The sequence below is a fragment of the Pygocentrus nattereri genome, chromosome 28 (genome assembly GCF_015220715.1).
Source record: "Pygocentrus nattereri isolate fPygNat1 chromosome 28, fPygNat1.pri, whole genome shotgun sequence".
NCBI classification, from domain to species: domain Eukaryota; kingdom Metazoa; phylum Chordata; class Actinopteri; order Characiformes; family Serrasalmidae; genus Pygocentrus; species Pygocentrus nattereri.
Window position 1 is genome coordinate 23,345,082 of NC_051238.1, and position 17,654 is coordinate 23,362,735.

Consider the following 17,654-nt stretch of genomic DNA (forward strand, 5'->3'; position numbering starts at 1 on the left):
ACCCACCATGCCACTGTGCCGCCATAGCCAGTGACATCAAATGTAAACATCAAACTGTAGAAAAGGTAAACTCTCCAAGACCAGGCTTTCGGTGTGTCCTGTCAGACACAGGCCTGCTATCACACATACTAATAATACTAATAGATGTCAGCCCCATTCCCCTGGACCCCATGCAGTTAACACACTAGTGTCCCTCCGCCCTGATTCACCTGATTCTCAACTTGGGTAACCGTCAAGCCCTTCATGAGCTGAATCGAGTGTGTGAAAAAATGTCCCTGTGGTCACCAAGACTGGACCTGAGAACTTATGACCTTATAGTACTGAAAGTTGCATAAGCACAACTGAAATGAAGGGAACAGCAAGCTGCTCATACTGAATTACATTTCTGCTTTGACGTTTTTCATTGATAAAGTACTTACAATGAAGAAATGTGAACTTACTGAATAGCACTGCTGCTACTGCCGTCTTCGAGAGGTTCTGGAGCCAGATCTGTTGTTCTTCAGCAGTTTTATCTGACTTCCCACATAGTCAATCCTACAGACAGACGCTTGTTCAGACACATGCTAAGGCTAAGAAATGGGCATTAACATATTCAGTTAAACCCCAAAGGTTTAGAACATTGCTCTGAGAGATGTCTGACCTAACTCAGATCCGGGTTTGAGGGTGTTTACAGAGTGCATCTTTTCATATGCTTAAATAACAGGTGCACCATTCTTATCTGCAAAGGACTGTTGTGGCACCAGGTTTTCATTCACTGCCATGCAGGAGTTCGCCTCATGTAACTACTCAATTGTTAGAGGACTGAAGCCAATGGATTAAACAGCTGCAATCAGGTGTACTTCTGCTTGATTGGAATAAGAACCTGCATCCATATCAGCCCTTTGTTCATAAGTCTGATGCCCGTTTTATAGTGTTGTGTGCACTAGTGGCCTCTACACTCACCGGTCACTTTATTAGGTACTTCTATAGCTTGTTAACACAAGTAGCTAATGAGCCAATCACATGGCCGCAACTCAGTGCATTTAGGCATGTAGAGGTGGTCAAGACAACTTGCTGAAGTGCAGACCGAGCATCAGAACGGGGAAGAAAGGGGATTTACAGTGGGGCAAAAAAGTATTTAGTCAGCCACTGATTGTGCAAGTTCTCCTACTTAGAAAGATGAGAGAGGTCTGTAATTTTCATCATAGGTACACTTCAACTATGAGAGACAATATGATAAATAAAGAATTTATTTGTAAATTATGGTGGAAAATAAGTATTTGGTCACCCACAAACAAGCAAGATTTCTGGCTCTCACAGACCTGTAACTTCTTCTTTAAGAAGCTCTTCTGTCCTCGACTCGTTACCTGTATTAATAGCACCTGTTTGACCTTGTTATCTGTATAAAAGACACCTGTCCACAGCCTCAAACAGTCAGACTCCAAACTCAACCATGGTCAAGACCAAAGAGCTGTTGAAGGACACCAGGAAGAAAATTGTAGACCTGCACCAGGCTGGGAAGAGTGAATCCACAACAGGCAAGCAGGTTGATGGGAATAAATCAACTGTGGGAGCAATTGTAAGAAAATGGAAGACATACAAGACCATTGATGATCTCCCTCGATCTGGGGTCCATTCAAGATCTCATCCCGTGGGGTCAAAATGATCATGAGTAACAGTGCCAGGTGTGTCCCCCTGCTTAAGCCAGTACATGTCCAGGCCTGTCTGAAGTTTGCCAGAAAGCATATGGATGATCCAGAAGAGGACTGGGAGAATATCATGTGGTCAGATGAAACCAAAATAGAACTTTTTGGTAAAAACTCAACTCGTCGTGTTTGGAGGAAGAAGAATGCTGAGTTGCATCGATACCAGCTGTGAAGCATGGGGGTGGAAACATCAGGCTTTGGCGCTGTTTCTCTACAATTTTCTTCCTGATGTCCTTCAACAGCTCTTTGGTCTTGACCATGGTTGAGTTTGGAGTCTGACTGTTTGAGGCTGTGGACAGGTGTCTTTTATACAGATAACAAGGTCAAACAGGTGCTATTAATACAGGTAACGAGTGGAGGACAGAAGAGCTTCTTAAAGAAGAAATTACAGGTCTGTGAGAGCCAGAAATCTTGCTTGTTTGTGGGTGACCAAATACTTATTTTCCACCATAATTTACAAATAAATTCTTTAAAAATCCTCCAATGTGATTTCCTGGATTTTTTTTTCTCATTTTGTCTCTCATATTTGAAGTTTACCTATGATGAAAATTACAGACCTCTCTCATCTTTCTAAGAAGGAGAACTTGCACAATCAGTGGCTGACTAAATACTTTTTTGCCCCACTGTAAGTGACTTTGAACGTGGCGTGGTTGTTGGAGCCAGACTGGCTGGTCTGAGTATTTCAGAAACTGCTGATCTGCTGGGATTTTCACACATAACCATCTCTAGGGTTTACAGAGAACGGTCCAAAAAAGAGGAAATATCCAGTGAGCGGTCAGTTGTGTGGACGAAAATGCCTTGTTGATGTGAGAGGTCAGAGGAGAATGGGCAGACTGGTTCCAGATGATAGAAAGACAACAGGAACACAAATAACCAACCAGAATCTCTGAGGAACGTTTCCAACACCTTGTTGAAAGTCTGCCACAAAGAATTAAGGCAGTTCTGAAGGCAAAAGGGTGTCCAAACTTTTCTAGCAAGGTACCACCTAACAAAGTGGCCGGTGAGTGTACATGCACTATAACATACACTATATTGTCCACTTTTAACGTGCATGGTGTTGAGAACCAAAAACATAATTAAAATAAATAATAATAATAATAAAAATTTACATGGCCATTTTACATCGTCTGCTAAATGTAAATGTAATGTAATCTCTCTCTTTATCCCTTTAAACCTTTTTGTTATTGCTCCTTCAAGACTTTGTGTTACACTGCTAACATTTAACTGATGGGTGGAACTAACCTTTAACTAGCAAGGTGTACCTAATAAAGTGGCTGGTGAGTGTATAGGGTATGTGTGCATGTTTGAAAGAGTAAATAACCGCTGTGCCTTCTCTGTGTATGTGTTGTTCATTTGTTGCTCACCTCACTCCTGCCCAGCTGCTCCAGGTCCCTCTAAACCAGTGGTTCTCAGTCTTGATCCTAGATTACCTCTGCCCTGAGTTTCCCCTGCTCACAACACCCCTGATGCTACTACTGAACTAATTATCTGGCCATTTCTGTGGTGAAGTGGGTTTGCAGCCACAGTGGACTGTTGACCCCTTCTTGAAACACAATTGTGCGTATTCAGTTTGAATGTTCAACTCATTCTAAACCAGAGACCACCAATCTTATCCACAAAGTCCGGGGTGGCTGCAGGTTATCAGTCAGGTCAAGCAGAAGCACACCTGATTTTAAGATCTAGGAATTTGTTCATTTATTACTTATTTAGGGGGCATGAAGTCTTAAGGACAGACATTTCAACCCCAAAGTGCAAAGATGAAACATTTTCACATTCAGTAGAAACATACTGAACTCCAAATTGCCTCATTGGAATTGAACTCATTGGAAACCAGAGTGAACATGTCATAAACCGACTATGGTAAAGAGTTAATTAACTAAGAAAAGTAAAAAGAATAATAAAGTCAACCTACCAAAAATATAAAACATTAAAAAAGATATATATATATATATATATATATATATATATATATATATATATATATATCATTAAACAAGATAATTAAAAACAAAGAATGTGGTTGAAATACTTTACAAATTAAGCCTTTTTACATCTGTGAAAAGAATGTTGAGCTTCAGTCGTTTACCGACTTCTGAAGGGATCAGCTGTTTCTCTTGTGCCCCGATCACGGACTTTTCCCTCAGCTATGAACTCTGTCACCTCACCTTCAGCGACTCTTCTTGGCTGGGGTTGCGGCCTCTGCTGCTCATAGCCGGAGCAGCCGCCACCATCGCAGGACTTTATTATCTTCACTACAGGCTTGGAGATCGAGAGCGGCGACGAACAGCGACGGAAAGCTCCCGAGCCTGAGAGTCACTAACAAACTCACTCAGTGTTCTGGTTTCTATGTTAACTAATGTTAGCTGAATTATTTGTGGCGAGAGCTTTATTAGCTTATCGTGGAAGCTTTTTAAATGATGATGTCTAACTGAACATGCTGGGCTAGCTGACACTAGATTCAAGAGTTCGAGAGCAGAACAGGCAGTTACACTGTACAATGAAATTCTTACTTTGCTGTATCTCCATTCACCAAATATAAACTTAAGAGAAAAAAAAAAGAAAATATAAGAATAACTCTAAAAACAGTAGAAGAAAGTAAAAGTAAAAATGTACACTATGTGCAAAGTTGAAATAAAATTAAAGTTACACGTGCGTATGTGCAAATATGTAAAGCAGCTGTTCATAAAGTGCATCAAGTAATAGATGTAAACAGTAAACAGTAAACAGTATTGTTCTGTGCAGGTAATAGATGTAAACAGTAAACAGTAAACAGTATTGTTCTGTGCAGGTAATAGATGTAAACAGTATTGTTCTAACAGCAAACCGCTAGCTAAAGGTGAGGGCCAGTTATTTGCAGGAAGTGTCCAGTCGTGTTTTCTCTGACTGTTTTTATTTATTTATCAATCCATTTATCTTTTCATTCTTCCTTACTTCATTCTTTATATTCAAATGGCAGTATCTGACAGCTACATTGCGCTGTTCTGTCAGTTTCCGTTACTTTCTGTCTCCATTTTCTGTGATGTTCCCGTTTATATATTATAATATATATATATATATATATATATATATATTATATAATATATATATATTTAAGTGGGTAGTGCTGTCTCCTCACAGCGAGGAGGGCCTGGGTTCGATTCCCCGGCCGGGCGACTGGGGTCATCTCTGTGTGAAGTTTGCATGTTCTCCCCATGTCAGAATGGGTTTTCTCCTACAGGCCAATTGGACATGCTACATTGCCTAGGTGTGATTGTGTTTGTATGTATGTCTGTCTGTCTGCCCTGTGATGGACCAGGGTGTATCCTGCCTTCCTCTGCTAGGATAGGCTCCAGTAACCCCCCAAATCTAATTTAATCACATTAAATTGACTAACATTAATTATGAAGGCATTTAGGTCATTAGTGAAAGGCCCTTATTGTCTTTCTCTGTATTTTTCCCAGTGCAGACCATTGAGGCTGAGGTCACTTTTCTATTAAGCCTTCTTTAAATGAAGTAGCACTTTGTTTATATGTTCATGTCTGTAGATGTGATAACTAAACCTCTAAGATTTAAGGTGTTCTCTCTTTATTCACTGATACGTGCAGACCTCTGCTCTATGGACCAGTGGTTATGTACACTGTAAGTGAGTTGATATGCTGCATGTGTTTGTAACATATTTTAATGGTTTTGACTTTTATTATTTCTTATCTGACCACTTTCCACATTAAATGTGTTTATGGGTCTGAAAGGCACTTTCAGTCTTCCTGATTCCATATTTCTTTCTTTCCTCACTCTTTCTGTATGTATGATTTTGTGATGGATCTTCGAGACTGAACTTCGCACAGGAAGCCCTTTTATTACCATCAGCCTCATCAGCACATGGTCATCTTCAAGACGAGAAGACAAGGAGAAGGACCAGCCCTTATACTGTCATCATAAATGGAGAGGTAATATAAAAACTTTTCTAAAAGACTATTTTATATGAACAACAGTAAATAGACACAAATGTATCCAATGTGTGAAAACAATGCATCTGTTCTCTAATCAAGAAACTTTTTTTTTTTTTTGATCCTGCAGAATCTCACTGCCTTTCCAGGAGGCATATGGCCAATTCAGAATCCTTCCTATGTTGGATGGATTGAAGCAGAGCTGGCTCAGATTGGAGTGAGTTTAAATAGCTGGGCTTCAATCAGAACCATGGCACTATGTACAGTACTATGTAGAGTAAAAGGAATGTTCAGATAAGATGGTATAAGCTACGGTAAAATAAGAGTTTATAATAGGGTAAGCTTAACGTTTAAGGTAAGGTAACAGCATAAGATCATTTAAGACAAGATAGGATTAAATGATATAAGGTAATATAGAAAAATATACTGAACGATAGTTAAAGATTAGATAAGTTAATATATAATGAGTTACATTAAATGGGATAAAATATGAAATTTCAGTATCTGTATATAAGTTAAGTGATACTTTTTTAATCCCACCTCCACATTTAACCAATCCATGAAGTGAAACACCACACACACACACAGCAGTGGGCAGCCCTATCCACAACACTCAGGGAGCAGTTGGGGGTTAGGTGTCTTGCTCAAGGACACTTCAGTCATGGACTGCTGGTGCTGGGGATCGAACCAGCAACCTTCCGGTCACAGGGCCAGTTCCCTAACCTCCAGCCCACAACTTCCCCCAAATGTGCATTCTGTGTTGCTTGTTACTTTCTGTGTGAAAAATGAAGACAACAAAACTTCATTATTTATGTTTAGAATACAGATGTATGGTTTTCACATGTTGAACACATTTGTGTCTAATTAATATTGTTTGTATAAAATAGTCTTTTAGAAAGGTTTTATTTTACCTTGTCACTTATGATGAGAGTATAAGAGTCTCCTGGTCTTGAAGATGATCGTGTGCTGATGAGGCTGATGGTATCGAAGAGCTTCCTGTGTGAAGTTCAGTCTTGAAGCTCCATCACATAACATATGCATACATCTATAACTTATTGGCTGTGTAAATACACATTAATGACAGCTTAATCGTTTTTTACCTTTTTGTGCATTTATTTAAAGATTGTCAGTGCTGTCCTTTCATCACTTGTGTGACTTTACAAATTTTGGCATTATTAAAGGCTTTTATGAAATATTGTTCTGAGTGTTTTCAGCACATGCAGTCAGAGTCAGTTTATACATCACCCCTACACATGTCACTGTATACATCACCCCTACACACATCAGTTTATACATCACCCCTACACATGTCAGTTTATACATCACCCCTACACATGTCAGTTTATACATCACCCCTACACATGTCAGTTTATACATCACCCCTACACATGTCACTGTATACATCACCCCTACACATGTCAGTTTATACATCACCCCTACACATGTCAGTTTATACATCACCCCTACACATGTCACTGTATACATCACCCCTACACACGTCAGTTTATACATCACCCCTACACACGTCACTGTATACATCACCCCTACACACGTCACTGTATACATCACCCCTACACATGTCACTGTATACATCACCCCTACATATGTCAGTTTATACATCACCCCTACACATGTCAGTTTATACATCACCCCTACACATGTCACTGTATACATCACCCCTACATATGTCAGTTTATACATCACCCCTACACACGTCAGTTTATACATCACCCCTACACGTCACTGTATACATCACCCCTACACATGTCAGTTTATACATCACCCCTACACGTCACTGTATACATCACCCCTACACATGTCAGTTTATACATCATCCCTACACATGTCAGTTTATACATCACCCCTACACGTCACTGTATACATCACCCCTACACATGTCAGTTTATACATCACCCCTACACATGTCAGTTTTTGTACATCACCCCTACACATGTCAGTTTATACATCACCCCTACACATGTCAGTTTATACATCACCCCTACACACGTCACTGTATACATCACCCCTACACATGTCAGTTTATACATCACCCCTACACATGTCACTGTATACATCACCCCTACACATGTCAGTTTATTCATCACCCCTACACACGTCACTGTATACATCACCCCTACACACGTCACTGTATACATCACCCCTACACATGTCACTGTATACATCACCCCTACATATGTCAGTTTATACATCACCCCTACACATGTCAGTTTATACATCACCCCTACACATGTCACTGTATACATCACCCCTACACATGTCAGTTTATACATCACCCCTACACATGTCACTGTATACATCACCCCTACACATGTCAGTTTATACATCACCCCTACACATGTCAGTTTATACATCACCCCTACACGTCACTGTATACATCACCCCTACACATGTCAGTTTATACATCACCCCTACACGTCACTGTATACATCACCCCTACACATGTCAGTTTATACATCATCCCTACACATGTCAGTTTATACATCACCCCTACACGTCACTGTATACATCACCCCTACACATGTCAATTTATACATCACCCCTACACATGTCAGTTTATACATCACCCCTACACATGTCAGTTTATACATCACCCCTACACATGTCACTGTATACATCACCCCTACACACGTCACTGTATACATCACCCCTACACACGTCACTGTATACATCACCCCTACACACGTCACTGTATACATCACCCCTACACACGTCACTGTATACATCACCCCTACACATGTCACTGTATACATCACCCCTACACACGTCACTGTATACATCACCCCTACACATGTCAGTTTATACATGTCACTTTATACATTACCAGTATTAAGCTGTACACTTTCTACCTCGTACTCCTGCTGCTGTTTTGCACCGTACTATTTATTGTTTATTGTTACTTTTGGGAGCTAACTGGGACCTTGAGTGCACCATTTCGTTCCACCTCATGTACCAGAGAGATTTTCCAGCTTTTCTTTTTACTGTGGTGGTGACAGAAACCAGGTGTCACAATATCTACAGCCATTTTATTTACCATCCCAAACCTGTGAACCTACACGTCTCTACTGAGATGTTAAATATAATGTTAGTTAATGTTTAAAACAATCAGTATTTGATGTCACAGGCAGTTGGAGAACTGAGGCTTATTATTATATTATATTATTTTTAAATTATTATTCATAATTAAATTAATTTAGCAGCAAGAGTGAAAGGGAAGGTTTACAAGACAGTAGTGCGTCCTGCTATGATGTCTGGTTTGGAGACTGTGGCTCTGTCTAAAAGACAGGAGGCTGAGCTGGAGGTGGCGGAGATGAAGATGCTGAGATTTTCGTTGGGAGTGACAAGGCTGGACAAGATTAGAAATGAGCAGATCAGAGGGACGGTGAAGGTGGAGCAGTTTGGAGATAAAGCCAGAGAGGCCAGGTAGAGATGGTTTGGACATGTGTTGAGGAGGAATAGTGGATATATTGGGCAAAGAATGTTGGAGACGGAGCTGCCGGGTAGAAGGAGAAGAGGTAGACCTCAGAGAAGGTTTATGGATGTAGTGAAGGTGGACATGGAGATGGTTGGTGTGAAAGTAGAGGAGGCAGTGGATAGGGCAAGATGGAGGCAGATGATCCGCTGTGGCGACCACTAAAGGGAGCAGCTGAAAGAAGAAGAAGATTATTAAATTATTATTTAAAAAGCATCAACATTTGCATTATACTATTATATTTATATTATATTATATTTTTGTGTATTTTATATTATATTATAACTTAGAACTAATATATTAATTTGTCATTTATTTGTTAATCTATTAAGTTACTATTATTATTGTTGTTGTTATTGTTATTATTATTATTGTTTTTTTCATTGTTGTTGGTGGAATTTGTGATGAAGTTTTTTGATGGTTGCAAATATTTGAAATTATCTATCTATCTATCTATCTATCTATCTATCTATCTATCTATCTATCTATCTATCTATAATATCTGTATTTATTCATTTATTGATCATATTTATTTGTGCATTTCCTAACTCATTAATCTCTCTACTTTTTCTAATGATGTGCTGGGGGTCCTCTTATAGTCGTTAGTTGATGGATATCAGACTCTGTTGATGGACTGTTGATGCTTAATTCTATCATCAGTAGCTCTGAATACAGACACACAGAGATTACAGACTCTTGGCTGCCTTGTCTGAAAATGCGCGTGCATGTGATTTACTCTAGTGAAGAAGCTCTTAATACGTTAATGATCGATCATTGTGAGCATATCTGGAACTATAAAGATGCTCAGATCTATAATAGCAAAACCAACTTTGCCAACATATCATAAAGCATGAAAAATAAATCAAACAATACAATCAATATCAATTTAACTTTGTTTACATCACATCACATCAGCGCCTCTCTGGCTTTGATCACTATGCCTGTATGTGAAAAAACACACCCTTATTTTCATATAATTAGACAAAAGGGACGAAGTAGTAAGGAGTTCATTAATATAAAGAAAATAACAAAAGATGAATTGTAATTGCTTCATGTTGTGCTACGTATCTTGTTGCCTCTTGTATTTTGTATTATACTGGAGTACTGTCGTAAAAAAAAAAAACATTTAATCACAAAAATAAATAAATAAATAGTACTTTTAAACGAATTCATATATAATTAATAAATAAATGCAAAAATAAAAAAGTTACCTGTTCACATATGGACACTGGTGAGGAATAAAGACTATTTCTGGTGTATTTATGGAGATATCTGTTCACTGTGTAATGTTTTCTTCACTGGCAGATCAGCTGGAAACGAGTTCGGTTGTTTGTAACGGTTCCAGGCTCGGTGTGACGTCACGGAACCTAAGCTTCACGGATCTCTCCCACATCCAGCGGAGCTTCTCGGCCTCCGCCGGTCGTAGCCTGACGGTGGACAAACAGATAGCAGGCCGGACACAGAGAGTCGTGAACATGCTCGCTTAATTCTAGTATCTGTTTTCAGCTCAAGTTAGCAGAACTATTCACGGAGAGAGCTTTATTAGCTTATTGCGCTAGCCTTTTAACCGATATCTAACCGAGGTGTACAGTTCAGGTCCAGAAGGTAAAAATTCCTTCCCAGGATTTTGTTGCAACAGCCTGGCTTCTCCGGTTAGATCAAGCCACCAGCAGAGCTGTCCAGGCAGTTGGAACAAAATCCTGGGATGGATTTTTACTTTCTGGACCTGAAATCTACACCTCTGCTAGCCAGGCTAACTGCTAGCTGAAATCGGTCGACGGTTGGTTGCAGGAGCTGTTCCGTTGGGCTCTTCCAGCGTTTCCATTTGATTATCAGTCCATCCAGCAATCCGTTCCTCCTTAACCTACGCAACGTAGCTAATTCGTTACATTTAAATGGCACTTTCTCTGTTCCTGACTCCTTTCCTTCGTCTTTCTTTCTGTAACCGTCGAAGGAGAAGCAGAGAGTTCGTACACATTTAAAAGGCCAGTGCTTTATCTGTACATGACTGGGATTAAAGACGCGCTAAATGGTGTGGAAAACTAACGAGAGTTCAGTATTGAAACGTCAACAAAGTCGTTTCTGCCCCACAGTCTGTCACGTGATGGGCCTAAACGCGCGTCAGAAACGGCATGTCGTCATAAACAGTGGTAACTGACGTCAGATGTACAGAGGTGTGGAGAGATGTGCAGCAGAGAGGTGGACCAAGAAATCGAGCTCCTAACTAAGTCAGCAACAAAGGCGCCTCTGCTCTCCTGACCGCGCTGACACTGAGCCAGACTTTCGGACTTAATTATTAATTATTCCGCCACTAATTCTAAAGCGTGCATTGACCATAAACTACATTTCCCACAATTCATGCCGATTATGTTACCCGTGAAGCGACGGCATTAAGCCACTAGATTACAGTGATTTTTTTTCAACAAGTAGAATTAAGATATAGCTACAAATATTGATCCCAAAATGTCCAGGAAAAGAAAAATTGAAGCCGATGGAAGTTTCAGGAGATGGGAAGACGAATACTTGTTTGTGCTTCAAGGAGATAAACCGGTATGTCTTTTGTGTTATGAGGCGGTGGCGGTTGTCAAGGAGTACAATTTACATTGGCACTTTGATACCGAACACGGAGCCATGTATGCCAAAGTTAGCCTTCAAGAAAAGCAACAAATTGTACAAGAATTAAAAGTCAAACTGCGATCGCAGCAGAATGTGTTCACGAGAGCTACGGCCCAGAACGACGCAGCTGTGAAAGCTTAGCTTTATTGTAGCTGAATAAACCGCTTGTGCGTCTAAGTCTTTTTCAGAGGGTGCATTTTTGAAGCAGTGTATGCTGAAGGTCTGTGAGCAGGTAAATAAATAAACCCTGTTTATTACATATACTAATTTATATGTGTAGCAGTGTATTTAGTGTTTACGCCGGTTTGGGTTTTTTGCAGACAATTGTTTACTGTAATCAAACCATCTGTTGTTAAGTGTATGTATGACCTCTGCAAGGATGTCTGCAGCCATTCGTTTTTTGTAAAATGCCACATCTGTTACACATGTTCTTAGCAGCTCACAGCTGGTGGTTTTATTGTTATTCTGCCCCTTTCAACTGTGACAAAGTTTTGAGTTAATTAGTGTCGTAACTTGTGTTTGATGATATTTTTCTTTATTCACTTGGACAGTTTGATCGCTGATTGATGGAGTAATGTGAGTTTCTTAATCTGGCAAATTAACAGGATTTATGTTATGTTAACAGAGCAACAAGCAAACACATTTTTACACCTATGCAAATATTCATAAGTTGAATAAGTAATAAATTCAGAGTTATTTAACATTAAGGAGCACTTACATTTATACTGTCTTACAGTTACATCTGGCCCTTTGAGGGCAACCATTATGCTGATGTGGCAATGATTTTGACACCCCTGCCTTACACGAAAGCCGTCCTGCCGTATCTACATCCTTCCGTTTGTGCTGCTGCCTGTTTGAATGCATCTGAACCAAGCTCAACGTTTCGCTTTGAGTAGAAAGTAAAAATAGACTCAAAGTGATGTGCGAAATTTTCTTCAAGCTCTTGTTTCTCTATGATATCACATTTGCCCATGTAAGATACGCCTGTACTGTAAAGGAAAATCAGTTGTAAACATCGGTAGAGCGACGTTAGAGTTTCAGAGATAGTTCAATAAATGTAAAGAGCACCAAGAAAAAAGGATCTTTGTCAGTCCCAGCCTAATTTACCTCGTTGGCTTGTATCGAAGCGGCTTTAGTAGTTGGTCTGATCAGCATATTTCTATCCTGGATATTACGCCAGAAGAAAGACATGTATTTTGTCTCGATCATTGAATATTATGGGAAGTCATTGAATATTCAGTACATCCTGTCATCAGAGGAATGTCTGAATGTGGGGGATTGTTCTTGGCCCGCAACCAGCGAGAAACACAGTCGATTTGCGGCCTATTAAAAGGCGCCTGTTAGGGCTTAAGATGCTACGTATGGTGTGAGCAGTTGATAGGGGTGATACAGCCAGCAGTCACATCGTGGATTTTTGCCAATTTCGTGTACACATGTCTTGAATGTGGACATAACGAAGAAGATGGTTGCTGACTTCAGCAGAGCACAGAGTGACCACTCTCCGCTCACCATCAACATCTCCCCTGTGGAGATCATTGTGAGCGCCAAGTTCCTTGGTTTTCAGCTAACTGAGAACCTCACCTGGACCCTGACTACCAGCTTCATAACCAAGAAAGCGCAGTGGCCTCTCTGTTTCTTGCGGAAGTTAAGGAAAACTCATGCCCCGCCCACCATCCTTACTGCTTTCTACAGAGGATCTGTAGAGAGCATCCTGAGCAGCTGCATGACTGCCTGGTTTGGGATCGCACTGCCTCGGACTGCAGAACCCTCCAGCGAATAGTGAGGACAGCTGAAAAGATCATCTGGGTCTCCCTGCCCTCCATTACAGACATTTACAGCACACTCTGCATCTAAAAAGCCTCTGGCATTGTGACTGACCCCACACCCCCTCACAGGAACGGTTCTCTTCTCTGGAAGAACGTACCACAGCATTCAGGCCCTCACAGCCAGACTGTTTCTTTCCACAAGCCATCAGATTCCTCAGCTCCCACGGTCTGAATTGAAGGATACAGACACACACACACACACACACACCTACACACACACACACACACACACACACACACACAACAATAACTTACTCCTCACTCCTTCTAGAATTATTGTATCAACCAAATATTGTATTTCATTAGTGTTCTAGTTGCCACGTTGCCACGGTGACTGTGATGCTCATACTAAGCTATCTGCTAATATTTCATAGTATGTCTCATCTCCTTATATTTTGTATTTATTGTGCTGTATTGTCTGCACTGTGTATATTGTGTTGTTTTGCACTTGTTGTCCTAAAGCAATGTTGTTTTGTTTCACTGTGTATTTGTATGTAGCTGAAATGCCAATAAAGCCTTGACTTGACTTAAATGTGCGCGAGTACCTTCTCTCTACCGCATGTCTAATTCATTTTATGGTTGTTTGGTATATTTGATGTCATTACATCATCTGTATATGCATCTTTAAAGTATTTTGTGCTGCTGTAATAAATAACTTTCCCTCTGGAATTAATGCAGTGATCTATCTATCTAACACTAGATACGGCCCCGCCAAGGCGACAGTGTCCTGTGAGCAGTATCTTTTGACCAGTGCTGTGCTGAGAACGATCCGCCTCTCAGTGACTGCCTTCTCTTTGGTGGTCCTGACCATTGAACAGAGTGAAAGTGGATCAACAATTCATACAGTGAAACAGATGGATTACAGTCTTCAAATGTACAACTACAAAGTGCACCTAATGATAAACTTACCAGACAAAAATGGACAAAGTGTAGATGGGAGAAAATACATAGTGCTTTAACATAGGTTTGCGATGCCTATATAAAGTCTGCATTTTAACAAGTAAACTTTTATTGTAAACTACAGAAAGAATGTAGTTCATTATACACACTAAATTTTGTTCTCTATAAAGAAATATTACAGGCTAATCATCACAAAAAGTGCCATTTGAAACACAGATACTGAAAAATGAATGATCTGGAATCTTAAATTTGTGAAAAACGGAATTTTTTGTATGCAGATCTTGGGCGTCTGGCTGATGCTATTTGAGAGTATTTTCAGTCAGCTGCTCTTGGAGATGCTGGAGGCCATCTGACGTACCCAAACTTCACTTGTTTATTTCCCTTTTTCCTTAATTTCTCTTATTGTGTGATTAGCTCATTGTTTGTCACTCCTGGGCCTGTATTCATGAAACTCCAGTCAGTCCAGTAGTGTGGTGATTCTGCTGGACTAACTGACTTGTAAGTACATGATTCACTTAATCAGCTAATTTCTTATCAGAACGCTTTCCATGTTAAAATGTCTTTATGGGTCTGAATGGCACTTTCGGTGTTCCTGATTCCATATTTCTTTCTTTCTTCCCTCTTTCTGTCTGTATGATTTTGTGATGGACCTTCCAGACTGAAGTTCTCGCAATTTTAATCAGCAGAATCTCACTGCCTTCCAGGAGGCATATGACCACTTCCATCTGGTGGCTCAAACTCTTTTCTAGGTTGGATGGATTGAAGAAAAGGTCTCAGATTGGGGTGAGTTTGAATAGCTAGGCTTTATTTAGAACCATGTCACTATTTCCAGAGTGTGGACTGTGAGTTATGGTATGTTTAGAGTATCATCTCTTCTTGTCTGTGTCTGCAGGGATTACAGCTCATCACATTTAGATTATGATCGTTATTTCATCATCAATTAGGAAACTCCAGTCAGTGCAGTAGTGTGGTGACTCTGCTGGACTGACTGGCCTGTAAGTACATAATTCACTTAATCAGATTTTTCTTATTTGACCTTGTTTTCCATGTTAAAATGTCTTTATGGATCTGAACAGCACTTTCGGTGTTCCTGATTCCATATTTCTTTCTTTCCTCCCTCTTTCTGTATGATTGTCAGATGGACCTTCAAGACTGAAGTTCATGCAGGAAGCTCTTTTTCACAATCAGCCTCGTCAACACACGATCATCTTCAAGACCAGGAGAAGGACCAGCCCTTATATACTGTCATCATGTGTGACTAGGTAATATAAAACTTTTCTACAAGATTATTTTATATGAGCAACATTAATTAGACACAGATGTGTTCAACATGTGAAAACTATGCATCTATTGTCCAATGAAGAAACATCCATCCATCCATTTCCTAAGCCGCTTCTCCGTCAGGGTGGGGGGGGTGCCGGAGCCTATCCCAGCAGTCTTCGGGCAGAAGGCAGGATACACCCCGGACAGGTCGCCAGTCCATCACAGGGACAGACACAGACAGACACAGACAGTCACTCACACCCAGGGGCAATTTAGCATGTCCAATTGGCCTGACTGCAAGTCTTTGGATTGTGGGAGGAAACCGGAGAACCCGGAGGAAACCCACGCAGACACGGGGAGAACATACAAACTCCACACAGAGAGGACCCCGGTCGCCCGGCCAGGGAATCGAACCCAGGCCCTCCTTGCTGTGAGGCGACAGCGCCGCCCCCAATGAAGAAACATTATTTATTTATTTATTTTAATTTTGCAGAATCTCGCTGCCTTCCAGGAGGCATATGACCACTTCCTTCTGGTGGCTCACAATCCTTCTTATGTTTGAGCTCATTGATGTGATGCTGACCATCGTTTCACCATCAATTAGGAAACCCCAGTCAGTCCACTAGTGTGGTGGCTCTGCTGGACTGGCTGGCCTGTAAGTACATCATTCACTTTATCAGATATTTCTTATTTGAATACTTTTAATATTAAAATATCTATTCTGGTTGTAAATGGAACTTACATGATTCCTTGTTTCTCTGTCTGTTTAACTGTTTGAGCTTCAAGGCTGCACTTCACACTTTCATGGACAACAGGAAGGTTTTTATTACCATCACTGAAAGTTGAGGTATTACACACTCACATTGCTTATCTTTTTTCTGCCATTGAATACATTGGATTATATTTGAAAAATTCAGTTTCTTACGATTTTTCTCTTTTCACAGCCTCATCTGCACAGTAACATCAGAGGGACTGACTGCTATACCTTCATGATAAGTCACAAGGTAAGCTAATACCTTTCTAGAAGACTATTCTATATGAATAACATTAGACACAAATGCGTTCAACATGCCAAGAGCACGCATCTGTTGTCTAATCAAGAAAATTTTTTTTTGATCATGCAGAATCTCACTGCCTTCCAGGAGGCATATGACCACTTCCATCTGGTGGCTCAAACTATTTTCTAGGTTGGATGGATTGAAGAACATCTGTCTGAGATTGGGGTGAGTTTGAATAGCTAGGCTTTATTCAGAACCATGGCACTACTTCCAGAGTGTGGACTGTGAGTTATGGTATGTTTAGAGTATCATCTCTTCTTGTCTGTGTCTGCAGGGATTACTGCTCATCACATTTAGATTAACAAGCTCATTTCAGTGATGCTGACTGTCATTTCACCATCTATTAGGACACTAGCAGCATCCTCTAGACCTGCAGAAGAACCAACTGTTATATTGTCATCATAAGGAACAAGGTGTAATAACTTTCTAGAAGACTCTTTCATATGAGTATCAGTAACTAGCAAAAAAATGTGGTCAATATGTGAAGAACATGCATCTGTTGTCTGATCAAGACATCTTGTTTATGTTTATTTTTCACACAGGGAGTGACTCTATTCAATGCTGATTCCTTATGAACTGCTTCATCCCTCACTCCTTCCAGCCTAGAGCACAAATGACCTTCGCTTGTTCTTGCTTCTGAATGCGCTTTTATTTGTATTAAAAAAATGTTGTTTCATACATTTGGGGTCGGGCGGCACGGTGGCGTGGTGGGTAGCGCTGTCGCCTCACAGCGAGGAGGGCCTGGGTTCGATTCCCCGGCCGGGCGGCCAGGGTCCTCTCTGTGTGGAGTTTGCATGTTCTCCCTGTGTCTGCGTGGGTTTCCTCCGGGTTCTCTGGTTTCCTCCCACAGTCCAAAGACATGCAGTCAGGCCAATTGGACGTGCTAAATT

General features: G+C 40.5%; 1 long non-coding RNA gene across 1 annotated transcript; it reads left to right on the forward strand.

Moving 5' to 3' along the window:
- The first annotated feature begins 16,437 nt into the window (after nt 1–16,437).
- Nucleotides 16,438–16,929, forward strand: LOC119262662. The gene is made up of 3 exons (XR_005129802.1): nt 16,438–16,553; nt 16,651–16,710; nt 16,831–16,929. It is a non-coding gene; the product is annotated as an uncharacterized LOC119262662 (long non-coding RNA).
- Nucleotides 16,930–17,654: the final 725 nt, after the last annotated feature.